A 24,126-nucleotide genomic window follows, 5' to 3' on the forward strand; every position below is an offset into this window, starting at 1 on the left:
CAAGAGACATATTACTACCAAATTTGTGTGTAGCCCTGACCTTAAACTAAGTCATGTGAAGGGCAACATTATCAGGAACCCGTATCCCATAGGAGAGTTCAGACATCTGCAGCATAAAAATAATTTTGATTAAAACTTAGCACATGCACTTTTAGCTTGAAAATATTTGTAAACTTTATTTAAATCCAGTAGGCTAGAACAGGGGTTGTCAACCAGGAGGCTGCGTAGCCCCAGGGGTACTCAGACAGGCTGTAGGGGGTATACATGGGTAGGAACAGTATGCCCTGGGGCACAGTGGTAGTCTCTCCCCCAGCGCCTTCCCATATTTTGCTGCTTACTGGGGGAGGGGTGAGCCGGGCACCACTGGCCCCACACAGCACACTGCGGTGCCTCCCTGCCCCAACCTCAGCTCGCTTTCTGTGCCCACTCCCAGAAGGGAGGTGACGAGAGCAGTGGTGCCCCTCTGGAAGCCGCATACACATCACCTGGCCAGCCCGGGGGGGTGGGGGGAGAGCTTGCACGCAGCAGCCACCACTGTGCTGTGCCACTGCACTGCTTTCCTACAGCCAGTGTCACACATGCGGCTCCACAGGCTTGTGACGCACCTCACATGCTGCCCATCAGCAGACCGCGGAGCCACATGTGCAACCAGCCGTGGGAAACCAGCATGGGGTGCGGCAGCAGCAGCAGCCACGTGCGAGGCCTGCCCCCCCCATCCTGCCAGGTGGTGCACATACAGCCCACAGAAGGGCACCACTGCCCTCGCCCCCTTAGCCCTGCTCCTCAAAGCGGGCACAGAGACGTACTACGCATCCCCCCACTTCTCGATCTGTCCCCCTCACCCCTTCCTCCACACACACTTACCTGCAGGAGGTTGGTGTGAGTCTCTGCGTGTGTGCATGCATGTCTGTCTGTGCCTGCATGTATGCATGTGTCTGTCTGTCTGTCTGTCCCCTGCCCGTAGCAGGTACATGGCGTCGTGCAGCTCTTGGGGCAGCAGGGTGCAGAGTCCAGCCTGCAGCAGCAGCTGCCGCCACCCTGCGCATAGATCTGGGGGCATGTGCCCCCCGGACCTCCATCAGGGTGCGCGCAGTGGCAGAAACTTACCCCTCCGCGCACACACACCTCTCGGACAAACCGCTCTTGCGTCCTGCACTCTGTCCTGGCTGTTCAGCACCTGCCCCTACCCCAGCCTCACTTTCTCCCTCACCACAGGGACCTCAATCTACCCCTGCCCCCACCCCTTAAAACCAAGACAAAAATACAAGAGGGTACATGAGCTGAAACTTTGAGGCAGAAGGGATACATTTGTTTAAAAGGGTTGAAAACCCCTGGGCTAGAAAAATCCAGCTAGGAAAAAATAGGCTCCTACTCAACCATACATTGCTTTTGTTTACAAAACAGGCTTCCTTTGAATTCTTCAGGAAGAAATATACAGTAATTCTCCTTGCGAAGTGGATTAGAGGTGCACACATAAGGTAGAGTCAAACAGCTTGAAAAAATTGTTTGAAATAACCTTAAAAAAAAGAAAACCTTTGAAACCATAATAAATTGCAAGACTAATCTAAAAACCTGAAAACCTTCAGGTCATATCATACTTCAGGAACTCTAAAGTCAGTATAAGTAATGACATTTGAGGTGATAGCATTTCTTTGTATTCCTTTAATTATAAAATACCATTAATGATATTGCTAGATTTCAGGAAACCAAAAAAAAAAAGTGTTTAATATGTGCTCCTCTGTGGTGATCTGGACACTTATGCATCAAGAACATTTGCTATTTACATTGAGAGCTAAAAGCTAGTAAATTCCTTTCAAATAGTTTTATTACAGGAAAGATTGTGGGCATAAGGTAACATTGCTTCCAAAAAAAAAAAAAAAAGCAAACATGGACTCACCCTGAAACAGCAGACAGTTAAATTCATAAAGACAAAAGTAATAAAATGTACTACTGCTTTACATTAAAATAATCCTATTTCTTAAGTCCTGGCACTTGCAGATCCATGACATTTGGTTTCCACCTCATATAATCTCTGAGGCAAACAAACCCTTTCAAACAGTATTGGTTTTTCCACCTCTGAGAAAGTGTCTGTTGAGTTACTTGTGTAGCCTAGCAAATCTCTATCCACTCCATGTAGCTAACCAAAAAAACCCCCAAACAAACTAGCATTAAGACTAAACTGAGCAATTCTACTATAAAGTCAAATTCTTCTTCTCTTTGGCAATCCCTCACAGTCAAGGATGATTATCTTCCATGACTATCTTATCTGTGGGCCCAAAGACAGCAGATGAGAAAAATCCAGGATCAGACTCTGCTGCAGCTAGGGCATGTGTTTCCATGTGGAGTGAATGACTCTAGATTTCTGATTCAGTCTGCAACATGCTGTTTTTCCTGCACCCACTTTTCCATCTCCTGCTGTTGCCATAAGGTTTCAAAGCACTGAGATCCTTGCAGCAGACTCTTCCTCCATTTGACATGGTCCTGAGAGATAGTCTACCATAAGTTAATGTTGATGTTACATTTTTTTTTCAAGTTGGCCTTGAGGACGTCCTTGAAGCACTCTCTCTGCCCTCCCCTTGACTGAGCTGAGAATAAAACTTGCTTTGGGAGTCTGGAACTTACTGATGGAGGACCTTAGTCTTCTGAATGTTAAATATCAGTTCCATTTTCTTGTATGTCTCAATAAAGACACCAACGAATGCCTCAGGATCTGCTTCTGAGTAAGCACACACTACAGCATCATTAGCATACTGGAGCTTGATGATCGAGGTTGGGGTAGTCTTGGTTTTGGCAGCCTTATCAAAAAATGAGCAAGCTACATGTCAAGTACTTAGCCTAGACATGCTCAACCCCTGCAGAGCCATGTAATCCAGTCTATGGGGCTCCCCAGGTCCAAAACTGGCAGCAGAGGAACAATGGCAACATGAATTGCCACTCCTCAGACAAATGTATGGGCGTGTGGGAGCATCGTGACTCAGATAGCAGGGTCCTATATGCTACATCTGATGTGCACGGCTTTATCCCAGCATGCAAGGCTGGGCCAAAGTAGCACAGGATTCGCAGGGCCAAGGGAGGGTAGTGTAGGCCCAATGTAGGTGCACAGTTCTGGGAAGTACAGCACGAGCCTAGTCCCAGTGCGCAGGGCCTGATCCCAACATGAAAGTCAGACAGAGGCAGCATAGGACCTGGTCAGAGTACAAAGGTCCAACTAGGAATGGCATGGGCCAGATCCAGGTTTAAAGGATTAGGTAGGGGCAGTGCAACCCTAATCTGGGCTCACTGTGCCAGGCAGAAATAGGTGGCCCAACCCGATCTGCAGACTTCTCCCACACCAAAACAGTGAGCACCCCTGACAGTCCATTACTAACAGCCCATTCAGAGGACAAAATATGTTGACTTTATAACTTCTTTCTGGTAAGACATAAACTAACTTTTCTTATTCATAATATTGTCAAGAGATCACAACACTGAGATTTTCATAATGTCCACTGGGGCAGTGAGGAAAAGATGCAAAGAAACACTATAAACAGTTCTGCACATATTCAAAGAAGAAAGCAATCATTCTCTTACAATGATACCACAGGATGGCAATAAAATGTATAGTTTGCGAGATCTGGAAGAAGTATGAGCGGATAACTAGGTATCTGATCTTTGAAGCTACCAAAATTCCGAGAAATCACTCCCTAATAATGCCCTGGGGCATGTGGTGGGGGCACTGGTGAGGCATGACAACCTGCTGCAGAATTTGGGAAAAATGACCCACAACAGTAGTTGGGAATGACAGACCAGTATTTAGGATGTGACAATCCACAGCACTGGGGGAGAAAAACTTATACTTTCTTTAGTGCTTTTTTTCTTTGTTGATATGACAGGAAATTCCTACTGCACCATTACACCTTTGCAAAATGCATGAGAAAAGATGCAGATATTCAGTATTAGTTATTTTACGCACCTGAAGATTATACTATGGGCTTGGACAGATGCTTAGTTTCGTCAGGAAGAGTCCCTGCTCTCTCAGAAGCCATGAGTGTAACGAAGTTCGTAATTTTTCCCCCCAGAGTAAAAGTGGCCACTCTGGGAGGCAAAACTAACTTGGGAGCAACCTGAGCGAAGTGGCTCCCCAGAGAATATATCTTGGGAATCAGAACTTCTGTACAGGCAGCAGACTCGGAGCCAACCCCTGCAATCCCAGTATGAGGGAAAGCTATGTCAGCCTCCGCCAAGCAGGCAGCAGAACACCATCCCCACCAGAGCTTCCAGCTGGAAAAGCCCAGCACTGAAGCACTTAGGAGGCATATTCAGTTCCCAGCTTGTTTCATGCCTGAATCACACTGCACCACATGGGTGAAGGGATGCATACTAGCACATGCCCTGCTCAGCCTTAGCTGGGTTCCAACACAGCACAGGGAGGGGAGAGGATGGAGGACTCTTCTGTGTACAGCACAGACCCCGCCTCACCTTCCCCAACCTTGATGATCTCTGCCTATATTCACTTAAAAAAAACCCTGCAAAGCTCTCTGGGTTGTGTGCTACTGGAACCTCTCGCACCATGGGGAGGGGGGTCACACAGCAGATTAGGGAAAGGGCAGGGAAAAAGAGGCAGATATTGCAAGGAACAGAAAGAAGAGGAACAGATGGAGCACAGAGCATAAGCTATATAGAAGAAAGGGATGGGAGGGGCACTTAGGGAAGGTGCAGGGCTTACCTTGTGGCACATCTGCCAAAAAGGACAGCCCCCACTGGTCTATATTGCATTTCATAGATTCATAGATGTTAGGGTCGGAAGGGACCTCAATAGATCATCAAGTCCGACCCCCTGCATAGGCAGGAAAGAGTGCTGGGTTTAGATGACCCCAGCTAGATGCCTATCTAACCTCCTCTTGAAGACCCCCAGGGTAGGGGAGAGCACCACCTCCCTTGGGAGCCCATTCCAGACTTTGGCCACTCGAACTGTGAAGAAGTTCTTCCTAATGTCTAGTCTAAATCTGCTCTCTGCTAGCTTATAGCCATTATTTCTTGTAACCCCCAGGGGCGCCAGGGTGAGTAAAGCCTCACCAATTCCCTTCTGTGCCCCCATGATGAACTTATAGGCAGCCACAAGGTCGCCTCTCAACCTTCTCTTGAGGAGGCTGAAAAGGTCCAGGTGCCCTGGTCTCTCCTCATAGGGCTTGGCCTGCAAGCCCTTAACCATACGAGTGGCCCTTCTCTGGACCCTCTCCAGGTTATCCACATCCCTCTTGAAGTGCGGCACCCAAAATTGCACACAGTATTCCAACTGTGGTCTGACCAGCGCCAGATAGAGGGGAAGTATCACCTCCTTGCTTCTGTTCGTCATGCATCTGCTGATGCACGATAAAGTGCCATTAGCTTTTCTGATGACTTCATCAGACTGACGACTCATGGGGATCTTGGAGTCCACTAGGACTCCAAGATCCCTTTCTGCTTCCGTGCCACCAAGCAGGTCATTTCCTAGGCAGTAGGTATGCTGGACATTTTTCCTCCCTAGGTGCAGCACTTTGCATTTCTCCTTGTTGAATTGCATTCTGTTGTTTTATGCCCGTATGTCCAACCTGTCCAGGTCTGCTCGTAGTTGTTCCCTGCCCTCCGGCGTGTCCACTTCTCTCCACAGTTTTGTGTCATCCGCAAACTTGGACAGAGTACACTTCACTCCCTCGTCCAAGTCGCTGATGAAGACATTGAAGAGTACTGGTCCAAAGACCGAGCCCTGCAGGACCCCACTGCCCACATCCTTCCAGGTCAATACCGACCCATCCACTACGACTCTCTGGGTGTGACCCTCTAGCCAATTCACCACCCACCAGACTGTGTAGTCATCCAAGTCACAGCCTCTTAACTTGTTCACCAGTATGGGGTGGGATACCGTATTGAAGGCCTTCCTGAAGTCTAAGTAAACAACGTCAACCCCTACTCCTGTGTCCAGGTGTTTTGTAACCTGGTCATAAAAAGAGACTAGATTAGTCTGGCATGATCTACCTGCTACGAACCCGTGCTGGTTTCCCCTCAGCATAATTTTTCCTGCCGGGCTCTTGCAAATGTGAGCCTTGATAATTTTTTCAAAGACTTTGCCTAGGATGGAGGTGAGACTGACTGGCCTATAGTTGCCTGGGTCCTCCTTCCTCCCATTCTTGAAAATGGGGACCACATTGACCCGTTTCCAGTCCTCCGGGACCTGGCCCATGCGCCATGAGTGTTCAAATATTCTCGCCACTGGCTATGCAATGACGACAGCCAGTGCCTTCAGTACCCTCGGATGGAGCTCATCCGGGCCTGCCGACTTAAACGCATCCAGTTCCTCCAAGTGCCTCTGCACCATCTCAGGGTCTACGCTTGGTAGTCTGGCACCCTGCTGCTGCCTCTCTACAATCCCAGTGAGCGACTTGTCTTGCCCCTCGCTTAGGAACACTGAGGCAAAGAACTCGTTGAGGAGTTCAGCCTTGTCCCCCCTGTCCATCACCAATTGCTTATGCCCATTTAGTAGAGGTCCTATTCCACCCTGGGCCTTCCTTTTACTCCCTATATATCTAAAAAACAATTTTTTGTTATCCTTAACTTGGGATGCCATCCTCAGCTCCATGGGAACTTTGGCCTGTCTAACTGCCTCCCTACAAGCACGAGCAGAGGAGGTATACTCCTCTTTAGTAATCTCTCCCCGTTTCCACTTTTTATATGCCCCCCTTTTGGCCTGTAGGCTGCTCTGGATTTCTCTGGTCAGCCAAGGAAGCCTCTTGGCCCCTTCCCCCTTTTTCCCCACATCGAGATCATCTCTCTCTGTGCCCGAAGGCTCATTTCCTTAAGGCACAGCCACCCTCCCTGGGCTCCCATCTCTTCAAAACTCTTACTCTGCAGTGCGTCCTTGACTAAACACCTGAGTTCATTGAAATCAGTTTCCTAAAGTCTAGCACTTTCACCGTACTAGTTACCTTACCCACTCAATGTCTTATGATGAATTCTATTATTTGGTGATCACTGTCCCCCAGGTGACCACCGATCTGTAGGTCTCCTACCATGTCATCCCCCGTTGCCAATACCAGGTCCAGTAAGGCATTCCCCCTAGTGGGACCATATATCTCCTGCGTCAGGTGGAGGTCCTGTACACAGGACAGGAACCTGCATTAACGGTGGGACTTTGCTGTCTGCGTCTCCCACCAGACGTCTGGGTAGTTTAGGTCCCCCATGACTACCGCCTCCCTAGTTGTTATGGTCTCCGAGAGCTGCCTCAGGAGCCCCAAATCTAGTTCTTCCCCTTGGTGTGGGGGTCTGTAGCAGACCCCTACAACCAAATCCCTTTCTCCTTGACCTCCATGTAGTCTAACCCACAATCCTTCTACTTTCTCCTCCTCCGATTCCGTTTTGATGAGGGTCGATGTATATCGCTCATTGACATAGGAGCGCCACCCCTCCCCCTCTCTTCCCCACTCTATCCTTTCTGTACAGCTTATAACCCTCAACGTGTACTGCCCAGTCGTGGGAAGGATCCCACCAGGTCTCTGTTAGCCCTACTAAGTCGTAGGTGTTTTCTGCAAGCAGGAGTGCTAGTTCATTCTGCTTGCTCCCCATGCTCCTAGCATTAGTGTATAGGCACTTGAGCCCTGTGACTGGCACCTTTGTTGCCCCCCCGGCTCTGATGCCCAAAGGGCCCCTTATTGCTTACCTGCTTATTGTTATTTCCTTATCTTACTATCTGCTTATTATTTCCTTATCTTACTAATAAAAATGGGTGTGTTGTGTGGGTGTGGTATGTGGCTGGGCGCATATGTGGCATGTGGCTGGGTGGGTGGTTGTGTGTGCAGCACGTGGCTAGGCAGGTGTGTGGCACGTGGCTAGGTGGGTGTATGTGCTATGTGGCAGGGTGTGGCAGGTGGGGGGGGCGCGCACAGGGCCAGGCACAGAGCGGTGGGGGGTGGGGTTTGCACACGGCCAGATGCTGTCTGGCAGCAGCTTGGGGTGGTGGTGCTCCATCCCCACTGCTCGTCCATCATTCTTTACAGGCACTTGGCTAGTATGTATGCATGTGCATTTTTAATTTTATAGTGTGTGTGTGTGTGTGTGTGTGTGTGTGTGTGTGTTTATAGTGCCAATGTAGTGCCCCTCTTTAAAAAAGGGAAAAGGAGGTCCTTTTTTTCTGCTACATGTGTATAGCAGCAATAGAAGCTTTATATACAGAGAGAGAGAGAGAGAGAGAGATTATTTTTTTAAATTAATCAACTGGAGAGAGTAAGCGAGAAAGTGCCCTCACAGGATCTCCAAACTTTGTTGTATAAAAAGTATATGTGTAAAATTATATTTAACTTCCTAATGTACAAAAGTAGTTTACATAAAAGTTCACGATTACATAGAAGTACTATTGTTATCAATTATTATTCCCACCATTTGATTTACATGTTTACTCCCTCTTTTACGATTTTTCATATTGCAATCAATATACTAAAAAAGAAGGGAAGATCCCAAACTCTGCATTGGTAGTTAATTTTATAGAAGTAGTGAAAAAATTGATGAAAAAACAAAAAGGAACTTCATTTCAACAGTTATACTAAAGGCACAACTGGTGATGGTAAACCTAAGGAAAAAAACTGTAATAAATAAGAATACTAAGAGAAGCAAAGAAAAAAACAGTGGAAGTCAGATAGAAATTCAGGTGGACAATACTGACTCAGAAGAAAAGGTAGGAGCAGAAGTTAAATTTGACTTATTTTTCGGGAGGGTGGATAGTTGCAGTAATTTAAGATGCTGGTATGTTAATACTTTAATAAAATATTAGTAATTTAAATTCTATTTAGCTGGAAAAAAATTTTGAAGGCCAAGGTAAAAATAGCATACGTTTTACAAGGTGTGGTAGCATAATCTTTTAAGATTAAGAGCTGAAGGAACTTTAACTATTAAGAAATTGCATATTTAAAGTAATAAACATTACAGCTGTTGGAAAAACAAACTGAATTTCCTGGCTTATGAAAATAAGGTATCAACATAACAGTAGACTATTGTTTCCATATAGTGATAATGAAGTAATTATTTTGCACGTTTTTCTATTAGAAAGGATGTTCACTTGAAAAGTTACACGCTTTCTATTGTGTGGCTATTTCATTATGCACCAAAACTAAGTCTTTACTTGTATATTTATTTTTAAATATTATACACATACACACACACACATTTATTTATAAAAATATATGAGTTCTGAAAACGCATAAACCTAAAAATGATAGCAAAAGAAAAGTGCTTTTTAAAAAACTATTCTATATGTATTCCTGCCTTCTCAACAATAGGGTCATGCTTCAAAAGACTGTTTAGAAACAGTCTTAAGCATTTCAAAATCTGTTTCATTTTAGATTACACACACACACACACACTATACATAGTCCAAATCTGTTTCATTTTAGAGATAGATTGTATATATCTATAGATAGATACATTTGAGAGAGAAAATGAAATAGATTTTAGAGAGATGCATGCATGTACGCACAAGTGCGGGCACATGTACACGTGCATACACACACACGTATACACGTGCATGCATGCAGGTGTGTATAATCTAAAATTAAACTATGTATTTATAGTTCTATCCATCTAAAATGAAACAGATTTTCAGAAGCTTAGGACTGTTTCTAAATAGTATTTTAAACATTTTGAGAAGGCATTCATGTAAAGCAGTTTTTAAAATGCACTTTTCTTTGCTATCATTATTTAAATGAGGCAGAAATATTCAATGGAAACAAAACATTCATTTCTTGAGTTCATAAACTATTGCAATATGTTTTTACTCTGAGTTGGGAGAAATGCAAGAAGTAAAATATGTTAACTGAAAAGAACATAAAAATAATTTTAATTTAAAACTCATGAAAATGTTTAGATTTTTATAGTGTTTATAAGAAAAAAAATCTAAATGCTTGGAAAATATAACTTACCATCTTTTTTAAATGCATAATAACTCTTAAGTGTATAGTTGTGTAACTGAGAAATAAGTTTTTAAAACTTTTAATTAATGTTTAATATATGGTTTAATATGGATTCCCAGTTATTTTTTGATCATAGGTTAGACCAGTGATTCTCAATGGTATTCTCAATAGTAAAATCTACTAAAATACATTAAATAAAATATGTTGAGTCATTGCTGCTATGACATGGGTATTTATTAATCACTCATCAGTCATCTCATAGTAAATCTCAGGGCTAAAGATCAGCCATTGCAAGGAGTATGTGTATCCTGAGGATGTTTTAAAAAATGTCACACCACTAAACTGGTGGAAGTCACTAGCAAAGCACCTGGAACCAGAGTTTGGTGAAGTGCTAAACCAGCTTTTTACCAGCAGTCACCTCTTCTGCAGGTGAAGAAAGAATATTTTCTTCATTTGGACTGGTTCATTTGAAGCAGAGAAATCAACTGGGAGTTGAAAAAGCAGGAAAACTTGTTTATTTCTTCCACTCTATGAATAAAAAGGGAAGGAGGGTGAGATTTATGAGTTCTAAAAATGTAAAAGGGAATTTTCAAAACAGCTTAGGTTAAAAAACAAACAAACAAACAAAAAACAGTGTCTCATTTTAAAGAGAATTAGGCAAGCAAGAACTTAAGCTCAGATGACTTTCACTTAGGCATTTTAGAACATTTTCCCTCAGATGGCTTGAAATAATTGGTTTAACTTGCTAAACATAGTTCATACTTTCAATAGTATTAACTGTTAATACAAGCGTTTAATAAATTAGTTTGTAGTAAATGTGCAACGTGGTTTTGATTTTAAAAAGTTTCTGTATCTAAAACATTAATGTTTTAATTAATTTTAAGTGCTGGTTTTGTGTGTTTAATTACATTCAAGCTGTATCAAGCTGCATTAAGATGGCAAATATGGGCAAAAATTAATCAAATAAAACAGTTAAATAATCTAGTAAAAATTAATCATCTAGAAATACATCTTTCTTAAAGCTTACTGAAATGTAGGATTTATAACAATTTAAGCATGTTAAGCAACATACAGTTTAGAAATTTGTACCAGATCTACTATAAAAACTTCATTTAGTAAATCAACGTTTTGTTATGCCAATGAAAATGCACCTTTCTTTGAAAAAAAAAAAAAAACCCCAAAAAACCCCCACACACAAGTAAGTTGATAAATACGAGTGATTTTTAAGTCAGGCTAAGTTAGTGCTTCTCAGCCTTTTTAGCCTCCAGGGACACCTATATACATGATGGATGTCTGCTCCGACACTTGCTAATTAGCACACTCCAGCAGCCTCCGCATGTCATGTGTATTCAGCGTCCCCATGTTTCAAAACGGTGGCAGGGGAGCTTTAACTAAAGCTCATCAAACGAGCCTTTTGAAGTGCAAGATGCTGAATACACGTGATTCTGAGGGTACTTTAATTAGAGCGGCTCTGAATGCTGCTCTAATTAAAGCACCCCACCGAGCACACGTATAGATGCCCAAGGAGTTCCTCCATAACTTTTCTGAATTTAGATTCTAGCTCAGTGGTTCTCAGCTGGTGATCTCCTATATCAGAATAAAAAGTTATGAACGGTTGGTTGCACTGAGGCTAAAATGGTTGAGAACCACCATATTAGTAAATGAAAGTCCTACATAATAATCTACAGACTAATTTTATAAGTAGCCAATGTGCATTTCTATTGTATAGCCTCTATGTTTACCTATTTGAAAAACAGCAGAACACTGAAGCTGAATTAAATAAATGGAATCTTACTGCTAATGCAAAAGATATTATATCAATACTTTCTGGTATTCTACCAAAACTGCTTTATATCACATGATAATACTAAGCTTACATAAACTAATACATACATATAACATGTATACATAAATGTTATACATACATATATAATAAATATAAAATTATATACATGATTTATGTCTATTTGATATACACACGAAGCAAAAATATTTAACTTGGTGACATTCATTGCATGTGAAAAAAACTGGGTGAAATTCTGTGAAAGAATACAACATATTTAAAACAGCTTTATCAGTCACTGTCATCTGTTAATCCAACCTAGGTCACATCCTCCATTTAGATTCAGGGCAAAAATTTCAGAAATGCTTGAATGACTTACAAATTCTAGACCTAGATTTTGTACTTTTATAATATTATCAAGTTCTGCTTTAAAAAAAACAATTTCTTATGTAATTATACAGGTACAATTCACCATCGGTAAACTGTTCTACCACCAAAAAGTGCCCTAGGCATTACTTGTCCTTTCCATACAGTATGATGCATCTTTATGCCTATCTATGTGAACTCTTAAAGAAAATGAGTAGCTTGTACTGTTTTAAGTGTACCAATATAGTTAAAGTGATAGAACTTTCACAGAAAAAGGCCCACATCACATAATACACTGCACTTGATATTAAAAACAGATGTATATGAACAGCAGTTGAATTTCAGTTTGTCACGCATTTCCTTTTCTTTATTCTGCTTTGGTAAAATTCTGGCAAAAAATTCTTGACAGCCTGGACCTACTGTTCAAGCTACATATGGATCTTTTTTTTTTTTTTTTGCTAATTACATGATTTAATTTAAAAAGGAGGAGGCTGCTTATGAAGTGATACTTTTATGCCATTCATTGCATCAGATCATGGAGACAAACAAACAAATCCAATATTGACAACTTCACTGAAGAATCAAGAAGACGGGGAAATAGGAAGTGGCTGCCTAAAGAATGCTTTGGGAGGTCGAAACATCTTTTATCAATTCATTTACCTCAATTTTGTAATAAAAAATGCAATCCGATTGGGTACATTTTAAAAGTAACTTGGAATTCAAGATTCAAAGTGCCAAAAATTAATTTAATTTATAGTGATTGTAGAAAGACATGATTACTCTAATAATTTCAATAAATTTCAAATTAAGCCAAAGTCAACAGGACCACTAGAAAAGGTATTCTGCTTGCCCAAAAAGGTGAAGGAGGCTTGCAGACAGCGTGAAGTGAACCTTCCAGCTTCCAAATATCCAAGAAAAGATCTGATGGTTTTATCATTATTAAAAAGAAGCAAACAAACAAAAAATAACATACAATGTTCTTCCAGTTAATCTATTTTACCTTCTCTCATGTCTAACCGCTTTTTGACTGATAAAGAATGATTACTTGTAATCTATTTTAAATTATTAATACTAATCAGATACACTATTATTAATGCCATTAACATGACTACCAGTCTTTTCCAGAACATCTATAAAAACCAATTTAAAAAGAAAAAAAAACCCTCTTTAAATAAGGAATTAAGATACTATTCTTATATTTTGCCTGTATAACATGTTGTTCTGCAGGTTCAAAAACAGGTTAATTTTTCTGAGTCTTAATTATATGAGTACTAACTTTAAGCATGTTTTTTCAGTGTAATTTGTGAAGCTAAGCCATTATATAAATAATCAAAACACTGTACTGATAATCAGGGATCTGAGTTTTCCCTTTCCTGCAGAAAACCATGCATTTTCCCCTTTTTAACAGAGAAAAACCAGGTTTGCCCCTTGAAAAGGAGGAAACCACAGGCTTTCCCTTGCTGACTGGCAAAGTTCTAGCCTGCAATGAGCTGCTTGGGGCTGGAGGGAGTGGGGGAAGGGAATGAACAACTCATGCCCCCAGTGGCTGGGGGGGGCATGGAGCACGGCAGCAAGCTGGGGGGGGTGGGTGGCGTGTGCTGACCAAGGGTCAGCAACTGCCAGCAGCGGCCAGCAGGGATCATGGACCATGCCCACAGATGCCACCAGCAGTGTCAGTGGTGGGGTGGTGAGCAATAAGCTCCTGCAGGGACTACTGACAGTGTCAGGGGGTCACGCTCATTATGCGTCTTTGAAAAAGTTTAGTTTACCACAAGCCTTTTAAGTCTAAAGCAAAAAGCCAGGTTATAAAAGCAAGTACGTAACTAAATTCTGGAAGCATGACATGGCATGGCAAGGAAGTTTATTTTCAAGAAAACAGATTTATGAATAACTGTATCATCCTGTGAGGACTGTAGCTCCTTCTAAGAGCAGGGTGGATGGAACTGAGCCAATGCCTCCTTAGTTTGCTCCAGGATTCCCAAGCCCTGAGCATCTAACTGCATTCCCAGGTATCTTACCTGTCACAACCCAAAGTTGTGGTTTTTGTTTGTGTGCGCTTCGGCACCGCTAAATTATTGTTCCCGCCCAAATCATAGCTTTCTTTGCACAGTAGAGTTCTCTGCTGCGGGAGAGAACTCTGGTGCAACGGGGGATTTCCCGCCAATTTGCAGCTTCTTTACATGGTGCATTTCTTTTGCATCTCAGAGATGTACGGTTCAAAGGAGTTCCCGACATTTGTATTTAGATTCGCGCCACATTATTGGCCGGTTCTAAACGTAGGCACACGTGGCGGCTAGCTATTGGTTTGCTAGCCGTACAAAAGGCTTGAGTGGTTTCCGCCCAAGTTGGAGGACTCCACGAACATCAGGAGCAGGAGACTTCACCCTGTGTGAAGATCTCTAAGCGCTGCAGATCCTTACGGACCCAATGCATTTCTTAAGCAGGCAACAGAGGTCTGATCAGCCTCTAGCCTCTCCCCGTCACCGAGCGCAATCCTAGACGTATCCCTATCCTATATGCCCAATTTTCGAACCCACGGAGTCTTAACAGCTCTGGGGGACCTGGGAACTGAACAAAGCCCACAGAGATTCAGCTACTCCGTGAGGAAAGAATTGCCGAACCCACGGAGCCTAAACCACTCCGGGGACAAAGAACCAAGTTTGTCAGAGTCCTCCAATGAGGATTCAAGTGGAGCTGCACCTGGAAACTGTCCAGCCTACACCGCGACCATCTTGGGTGTAAGTAAATAATCTTTTCAATCAACCACTACGCCTCCATGCCTAATTCTAGCTCGCGCGTACCTAACCGCCCTGCGGTTTTCTCTGACCCCGCGTGCCCGGGCTGCTGGCCACAGCCCGCGTACACAAAGACGGGCCCGGCTCGCCCCCGGCCCGCACATTACCGAGCATCGTACCCATTGAACCTTCTTTTGATCCACTCGAAACCCAGCCACTCCCAGAGCTTGTAACACCTTGTGGGAAATATTTGCACACTCCTCAGGAGTATTTGACCAGATCAGTATGTCATCCACATAGCTTTGAACTTCCGGCTGGGACTTAAGTGCTTCACGCACCTGTTGATGTGCTAAGATCAGTGAGTTGCACCAACCTTGGGGTAGGCACAACGGCCGATACTGTTTTCCTTTGAACATGAAAGCAAATATATCCCGATCACTCTCCCACACGGGAATTGGCCAAAAACAATTTGAAATGTCAATAACCGTGAACTGGGAGGCACTTGCCTTTTGGGCCGCATCCCACATTTCAGGCAGGGTGCTAACTACTGGGCCTAATTTCTTTGTTCTTTTATTTACTTCTCGACAGCCTATCACCATTCTCCATTTTCCACTAGCCTTACACATGGGCCATAAGGGGGAGTTCCACTGGGAGATAGTGGGATCCACCAACCCGGCCTGCAACAGCTCCTGGAGCATTTCACTTACTCCCTGTTCGGCCTCAGGCATCAGGGGGTAAGGGCACACAAAACGTGGCTTTACTCCCTTTTCCATCTCAATCTGTACTTCCTTTTTTGTGTTTCCCACATCCCATTCCAATCGGACCCAAGACCTGTCTTTTGGCATGGGGATCACCTTTCCAATGGCCATCGCCCTCTGGTGGGGGCCATATATAACACAGTGACTCAGGACATTGGTTCCCAATATCCACAGCGGATGGCGGGTAGCAGTCACTACCGTGGAGACCTGTCACTTTCCTAACCTCACTACCCTGTCAATTTCTCTTCCCTGGCTTGCCCCACCCAACCCCTTTAAGTACCACAGGAAGCCCGCCCCCCAGGGGAGGCGTTCCCATTGGAAAATGGTAACCTCCGCCCCAGTGTCCATGAGGAACCATCCAGCCACCTGCCCCCCTTCGATTGTGATTTGAGCAAATAGGCACCTCCTGGGATCCCCGGGGACTCAACCTATCAGGAGCGAGGGAGGGGGTGTCCCTCGCCTCCCCTCCCCAGGGCCCCCCTAATTCAGCTGCAGGTTCTTTAAACTGGGGTAGAGCCCGGTTGGAGTATCAGGCTTCTCAGCGGGAGGGGGCGGGGGGGGGGGCGGCCTTATCCTTCTCTCCCAGGTTGTGTTCTCTCCAAAGCCTATACAACTCACCAGTTGGTTTTCCATCAATCTGCTCTAAGGGGATTCCCACCTTCCTCAGTTCAATCCACAGCTGTTAGCGAGGAATTTTCTTCACCTCCACTGACATTCCTTTCACCACTGCCACCTGTTTCGATTTCAGGTGTTCCCCAGTCAAATTAAACAAAGTCTGCAACCCCCTTATAATATCCCTTAGGGAATCGTTCATCCAAGTATCGTATCCTTGCATCAAAAGATTCTTCAAGGGGCCTATCCCTTTGCGGAGAGTGCACTCCCCTGCGGTTCCAGTGACTATGACTCGCAGGGGGTCATTGTTTAACTGGTCATACAAAGCTGCCTCCATTAATGCATCCCCACTTAATTGTCGTACCCCCCCCCCCACACACACCAAATCTACCCACTTCGGCTCTCTAGCGTGTCGATCCCTGGACAACTCCCAGGCATCCAATGATTTTAACGCCATCCCCATTAGTTGATAAGAGTAATGTCCCGTCACCCTGGGATCTACCAGTGAAGAGGCCTGGGCTGACTTGTACCACTCCCCTGGGAAGATTTTTGCCATCACTGCTATTGATTCTCTAAGACTGAAAAATGTGTCTAACCCTTAGGACACTACTCTATTAGCCCACATGCCCCAGGTCTCCTTTACTTCTTTTGTTCAGCCTGCCTGCTCAGTCTGGAGGTCTGTCAATTTCCAAGGGACCACCTCCCACTCTTGCCCAGCAGGCCCCCCATCTGGCGCTTGGTGTACTTTGGATTTCATAACTGTACTTACCTCTGACTTCTCCGGCGGAGTTGTCTCCACCTCTGTTGCTAAAGAGGAGGGGGTTGGTTGGTCATTCTGATCCCCGACCAGATCAGTCACCGCCACCTCTCGCCCCTCCTTTGATTCTGGATCCTCTAAGGGCAACAAAATTCCCACCGCTTCCCACAACAAAGAGATGGCGCCTTCTAGCAATGCCGTCTTCCCTGGTTTTCTGCCCGCCTGCCACTGGCATTCCCTCCACCTGAGGTCCCTTACTCTGGAGGGGGACCGTAGATGTACTCTCTTACTAAGTTGGGAGAGACTTGTGGTTTTTCCCCGGCATGTGAACATGTTTACTGCTCCTCTGACACAGCTGGCCAGGCCATTCCAAGGGGGGAGGGGGGGGCGGTCTCTCATGCCCACATTCTCCACCACTTGTTAGGGGTTCCCTCCCTTCCCAAAGGCGGTAGGTGAATAACCTACAAGTCACACACCAGGTAAAACTCAAATGTTGCTCTTTATTGTAAGGAAAATCAACAACACACACACACGGTTAATACTATAACAAGTTTATGAGCTGCAAGCGCGTCGAGCTGAAGGAAAGGCACTCCACACCCTATCCCATGTTATTACCTGATAGGTCTCGGGAACCCCACCCCTGCATCCAGGGTGGTGAGGCTACCTCCTTTATCAGGTCCTTAGCCTTGTCCTCCCTGAAGTAGTTCCACCCTGGACCCGGTGCTTCCACTTTATATACCTTTCCTCCCACCAGTTATCTCCCCTAGAAGGGGGGTTCACTTTTCGCCTTACTGCCTCTTCCGGGATTAAAGCCAAGCCGTTATCTCATTTTGCAAGCTGTTATTTCTAAATAAAAATTGCTATCTTTGCACTCTGCTAGGCCCAGGACTTTCCAGGACCATTGGTGGGCCTAGGGCAGTTCCCTTTTTTTCTTCACTCATCAGCAAACTGCAGCAGATGCATTAGCTCATTACCTAGTAGCTTCCGGGTTCTGCAAAACCGACCCCCCATTCAGGGAGTCAGGTTGGCCTCCTTCCAGAGGCTTCCTCAGGTCAGGCCTCACACATCCCTCCATGTTCACAAGGACTCATCACAGAACAGAACAATCACTTTCCTCTGATCAAGCCTAATATTTAGGTTGCAAATTAACACAATCACAAATAAAGTGAAATGTATTAACTTATTTTGTTTAGATGTAAAATGTTCCCCATGAAATCTGTGAACTGGCACATATTATTTTAGTGAATTCATGTGTAAAATAAAGATGATCCATCCAGTTTTATTGCTCATGTTCATGAAATTATATAAATCAAAAAGCTAGATTTTTAAACTCTAATATCACCTTGTTAAAAAAATACAGGTTTATACATTGCCAGTGCGCCTCAAAGATCTCCCTAAAGGTTTCACTTTCAATACACAATTTAATTTAACAAAAATTAAAAAGTTTAATGAAGCTTTCTATTTAATCATAAAAGAAAAAAAAAACAACCCCCTGTTTAAAACAACAGGAGTGTTTAATCCAATGACTCAATCCACTAGTTTAATATCAATATGAATATGGAAGTACCGTATGCAAGTCTGTGTAAAAGTTCAGGAAAGCACTGTGTGCCCGCCTCTGCTCTATTAGGTGCTCTCGTGCAGCCTTAGCCCGGACCACTGATAGAGCCTGTCCTGGGATTGCAGGTGGACCCCAAAGACTACCCTGGCTAACGTCAGGGGATCCCCTTGACTCGCCTGCCACGACTTTGAATGGTACCTCAGTGGAGGGGTTCCCCTTCGAGGCAGCTTCCAGGGTTGTCACGCCTCCCGGCGGGCACACACAAGGCTCCGACCTTCCCTACACCCCGGCCACTCGCCACCTTGGGTTGCTGGTCTTCGGGCCCCTTTGAGTTCTTGGCTCCACCCGACCTCTTCCCGCGGCCCGCCAGCCATGCGTCAGTGTCTTCAGGTCGTGACTCTGCGTGCAGACTTCAAAGTCCACGGACCTGGGTCCCACTAATCCGAATCCCTAGCGCCCTATTCCAACCACCCTGTGACTTAGTGTGCAATTCCCACCACCGTGATAGCCGAAGCAATCCGGCCAGTGGGCCAGGAGGCCACAGAGGGTGCCCTTAGCCTATGGGCCCCATGGATCCCCCTGTGCCTAGGTACCCAGCCCTGGTTGCTCGCCCCACTCGGGTATTGAGTCCCAGTCGTTTATCCTAGGACTGTAGTGGGGCCCGTCTGCTGCTCGTTCCGTCCCTCCTTGGGGTCTTCTGCCGCCCTCCGCGATGATACCTGATGGGGTTCCCGTTGGCCACACCCGTTACCTCCTCTCCGAGGCTTCACTGCCGGCTTGCAAGTTGACCCCGAGTCGGCTTGCCCGACGCTGCTTTTGCTGCTTCTGTAACCGGCCCCTCTGCCACTGCCGCTGCCAACTCTGCTTCAGATGTTGCTGCTGGAGCCTCTGCCGGCTCCGCCGTCGGCATCGCTGCCGGCTCCGCCGTCGGCTCCTCTGCTAGCGTTGCTGCAGGCTCTGATGTCGGCTCCTCCACCAGCGTTGCTGCCGGCTTTGCTGCAGGCTCTGCTGTTGGCGTCTCTGCTGACTCTGCCGTCGGCTCTGCTGTCGGAGCCTTTCCCGGCTCCACCCCCAGCTTCCCACGCTGCCCGATGCAGCAGCTGAGCCCCTCGGGGTGTGGGCTTCCTCCTCGAGCCTCAGCTCATCTGCCCTCCCGCTGCACCTTCGGGGCAGCTTTTTATTTCTGCTGGGTGGCGTTTCCAGCCCACACTCCCCGGCCCCAGCTGGATATAAGTCGTGGGTGTGGTGGTTTCACAGCACGTGTTCCTTCCTGCTTTTCGGGCTCTGCAGAAGGTAAGTGGGGCTTTCTTTTCACTTTGGCCAGGGGTCCTCCTGTAACCCCAGCTCCCCTGGGACACACTGCTAGCTCTTATTTAATTTCTCCCAGTCCAAAATGAAGAAAACAAGGAACTTAAAAAAAAATCAACTTATCGCTGTCATCTCTTTGCCACTGACAGAAGGCCCATCTTACCAGGGCAGGCACCAGCACCCTCCCACATCATGCTGCTCCAAATAGGACCTCGAGTAAGCTAATTAGATGCCTGTACCACTGCACAAATGCTATTGCATTTCCAGCTCAGGAGGTACCTCCTGTGAAACGGCACAGCTTGTTTGAAGGTACAGCTTCCCAGGATAGCTCATTTACCAAAGACGTGGCGCACAAGGAGTGAATGGCATGAGTAGCAAACTACTGGAATCATGGTGGAAGCCTGCTGCATGGTGGCTCCTTTAATCTTACAGTTTCCCAGGCGCACCCTCCGTCCCCACACTGATTGGCAGAGGAGTCTCACTGTTCACTCCTAATCAGCAGGGAGGCAAAAACCACAGTTTTAATTATGGCAAGGTTTTTGCCTCTCGGCTGATCAGCACCGAGCAACAGGGCTGCTGGGTCAGCCAATCAGCAGCAGGAGGCAAAAACCATGTCATATTTAAAACCATGGTTTTTGCCTCCCCTCCAATCAGGAGTGAGTGGTGAGTGGTACAGCCCCTCTGGCAATCAGGGGTGGGGTGCACAGGGGAAACTGCAAGATTAAAGGAGCTACTATGCAGCACACTTCCACCATGACTTGGGTAGGTCCCTAGGCATGAGGATGTAGGCAGCAGGGAAATCCAAGAGGTATCCTTGCTGACATCCTGCTTTCAGATATAGCTTGTAAGCATATGCTTGCCTGGCTTGGGTTCTGTGGCTTGGCAGAGGCATGGCTTTCACGCTCATAAGCAATTCTATATACTCAAATAATAGTCAAAGACACTATGAAATCAGGGTAAGTGATTCCAAACTTAGCAAAACAAATGGTTCTCAATGGTTCCAGATATCGTCAATACCAATGGTTCTGAACCTTTTCAAACTCAAGACACCCCTCTTGTTAGACTTAAGGCACTCCTTAGAAAATAGTAATTCTTAAGTTTTTCACTCTTTTTTTGACTAGAGAAATAATAGAGCAATTTTTCTGTTGCAAAGAAATCAGAAAGGTCACAGTAGTTCAGAATGTTTTTAACACTACATATTCCTATTTGAAACCTTTGGCTTTATATTGTGTGGCATCCTTGAAAGGATCTCAAGGTACCCCAGGAGGCCATGACACGTGGTAAGAATTACTGGTCAACACATTCTTCTTTTTCCTCTATTACTATGCAAGGAAAGTTAATCTAGGTCAGTGATTCTCAATCCTCAGACCATGGCGAGTCAGCTGCTGGACCAGAAGTGACCATGGACAGACAAACCGCAGCCCCCCAGAGCCGGGCAGAGGCCGTGGCTCTTTCCACAGGGTCCACGGCAGCACAGGGTTTGCACCCCATCTCCCCCCCCGGGGGATGGGGGTATCCTTACCTCTCTTCTAGTCAGGAATTCCAGCTGCAGTTGGCTGCGACTGCAGGGCTGCAGTTTGCCAGCCTACAGCCACTTCCAGGCCACAGTTTGCTGGGCCGTGGCATAAAAACTTTGGGAACCCCTGATCTAGGTTAATTCTAAAGTATAAAACTTCAACCACAGGCTTGCAATACCCCAAGCTATCTCCAAGTTTTATACACACCCAGTGCCTACAAAGCCTGGAGCTTGCAGTCACCTAAACACGAGGTGGACTACAAGTAATACTATTTGTATTCTGGTAACACCTAACATGCTATAGGCACTCTTCATACACCCCAAAGGCCAAACCCCAACCCTAACACCTACCATCTAAGGCTCCAATCTAAGCTAAGGAAGCAGGATCAGAGCCAAGGCAATATACAAAGACTGGCAGAAAGCAGGGCAGGGTGCTTTCTAATGCAGAGTAATAAGTGGTTTAGAAGTACATAACATGTTTATGTTTATGCTATGAATGCTACAACTTGAATAGCCTACTATATAGGATAAAGCAAGCTGCAGTATATGAAAGCTCACGACTCGCTGAACAAGTTTGTTCAGAAAGTACCACCCTGCCCTAGATTCTGCCTCTCTCTCATAGGCATTGATATATTCCAGGATAATATCCCCGACCAAGCTCAGAGGGCGTTTATACACATACTCCAGGAGGCGTGGGGGGGAGTGCTTTAACTAGCGCAGCTCTGAGAGCCGCGCTAAATAAATGCGCCCAGAGCATCACGTGTATCAGTCAGTGTTCCTGTGCTGAAAAATGATGGCAGGGTGCTTTGCATTAAAGCTCATCCAACAAGCTTTAGTTTAAAGCACCCAGGTGCCATTTTTCAGCATGGGGATGCTGATACACGTGACGCTGAGAACTGCTGGAGAGTGGTAATTTCTACACTCCAGCAGTCTCAATTAATCAAGTCTGCTTGGATGCTCTGGAATTACAGCATGTAGGAGCAGGCTCTCTGCACACAAATAGGAGCACAGAGAGCAGAACAGAAGGAAATACAAGAGCTACCATGAGAGAAAGACAAGAGGGTGGTCAGGACACGTAACCACTGAAACGGAGCAGGAAGGCAGATGGCAGTTCACCAGTCACAACAGAAAAGCACAGTGTAAACAAAACTGCATACAGTTTTGCTTCTGAGGTTAATACACTTCAAATAACAAGAAGAATACAAGGCTAACAGATAGATCTGAAAGGCTCTGTCCACATTTGGATTTTGTAAAACCCATTTTCCCTTCCACAGCAAAGATAACAAACAACCGATTTATGCACAGGGCTGACAGAGAGGATGACAGCGCAAGAGCGAGGCTGCAGCTGTGACAGTCCAGAAAGTATGCGAGAGGCAACCGTTTCTTAGGGTGGCATCTTTTATTGAACCAACTTTGGTCCATATAGTTGGTCCAAAGTCAGACAAGCTTTCAAAGACAAGATATTCTTCTTACATTGGAAAGCTTCATCCCAACTACACAGTCGATCCAATAAAAGATATGGCCTGAAGAAATCCTTGCCTCGGAGGGAGAAATGCCATTGCAAACAGTGGCAGAGTACAGGGCAGGCAAGATTAACACACTTGAAATAACATGAAAAAGAAAGGGCCAAGCGAAAGGCTCTGCCCCATTCGATATTGGACAAACGCGCCCTCTCTTCAGCAGCAGCAAAACTCGCTCCCAATCCAGCACGGGGCGGCAGGGGACGAAGCCGGGAAGGGGCAGGAGACGGGGCCGGGGGCCCGCTGTGAAGCTCACCTGATTGACAGAAGAAAGTTGCGCGGAGACGGACGCACCTGCCGAGGCAGGCAGCCGCTGGAGCAGACCCGCGCAGTATGGCACAGGGAGGGGGGAGGGGAGTCTGCGAGCCGGGCTGTGGGGGCCGCGCCCGCCACCCCGGCCTCTCGCCCCGTCTGACCAACCGACTGCCCGCCCGCCCTACCTGGGGGCAGAGGTAATCGGGGCGGCGCCGCGCCTTACCAGCCCGCAGGGCGCTGCTGCCGCTGCCAGCGGGCCGCTCGCTCATCCTCCTGCGGCAGCAGTTGGGCTCTGCTCCGCGCCCCCCCCCACCCTCGGCTCCGTCCTACCGGCCAGCTGCCGACCCGCTGGAACGTCGAGGCGGGACTTCCGACCGCGCCGGCGCATAGCTAGCGCGGCGCTTCCACCACTACGTTGCATACCGGGCACTTCCGGTGCCGCTGGTCTGTCCCCGAAAGGGGCCCCGCTCTGCGTTCCACCGCCTTTTTTCGTTCCCGCCTTCTGTGGGGTTTGCCTGCCTCCCAACGCCGCGATCCTTTTTGTAACTGTACAACCATTCAAACCTTTGTACAATACAATGTACAGGTAATAGGGAAAGTGTTCAAAATGTACACTCATTTTTTGAGGCAGCTCATTGATGCGGTATGTGCAAAACCCAAGTTACCCTCAAGGAGTCTTAATTGACTTACTGAGTTTGCTGTTGGGTTTTTGGTCATAGCCGTGTTGGTCTAAGGCAATGTTCAGCAACCCCCAGTTTGATGTTGAGCATGGCGCGCGAGGCCATTTTGCTCTGCACAACACCACCAGCCTGGGTTCTAGGCAGCTGCTGCCAGCCCTCCTGTAAGCAGACTGGGCTCCGTGGTTGGCAGCAGCTACCCAGAGCCTGGGCTAGTTGCAGCCAGGAGGCTGCAAACACCTGCTCCAGGCTCCAGCATTAGCTCCATACTGGCAGGTGCACAGGCGCCTCAGAGCGGACGGTGGGGGAGCGGCCTGAGGCAGCGCAACCGCGGCCTCTCCCCCACTGCCAGCGCAGAGCTGACGAC

General features: G+C 46.2%; 1 protein-coding gene across 4 annotated transcripts in view; it reads right to left on the reverse strand.

The window, feature by feature from the left end:
* The window catches only part of CLCN3 (chloride voltage-gated channel 3), a 142,259-nt gene extending 118,800 nt beyond the window's left edge, over nt 1–23,459 (reverse strand). For 2 of the 4 annotated variants that reach the window (XM_059721889.1, XM_019481400.2), the window contains exon 1: nt 23,306–23,459. The gene's annotated coding sequence lies outside the window, so the exon portion shown is untranslated. Of the gene's footprint in view, nt 1–23,083; nt 23,206–23,267 lie in introns of those variants that run through there. The other 2 variants (XM_006275353.4, XM_059721887.1) reach the window with 2 other exon arrangements.
* Between the last annotated feature and the right edge of the window lie 667 nt (nt 23,460–24,126).

This window comes from Alligator mississippiensis, chromosome 2, assembly GCF_030867095.1.
Source record: "Alligator mississippiensis isolate rAllMis1 chromosome 2, rAllMis1, whole genome shotgun sequence".
In the NCBI taxonomy this organism is placed as follows: Eukaryota; Metazoa; Chordata; order Crocodylia; family Alligatoridae; genus Alligator; species Alligator mississippiensis.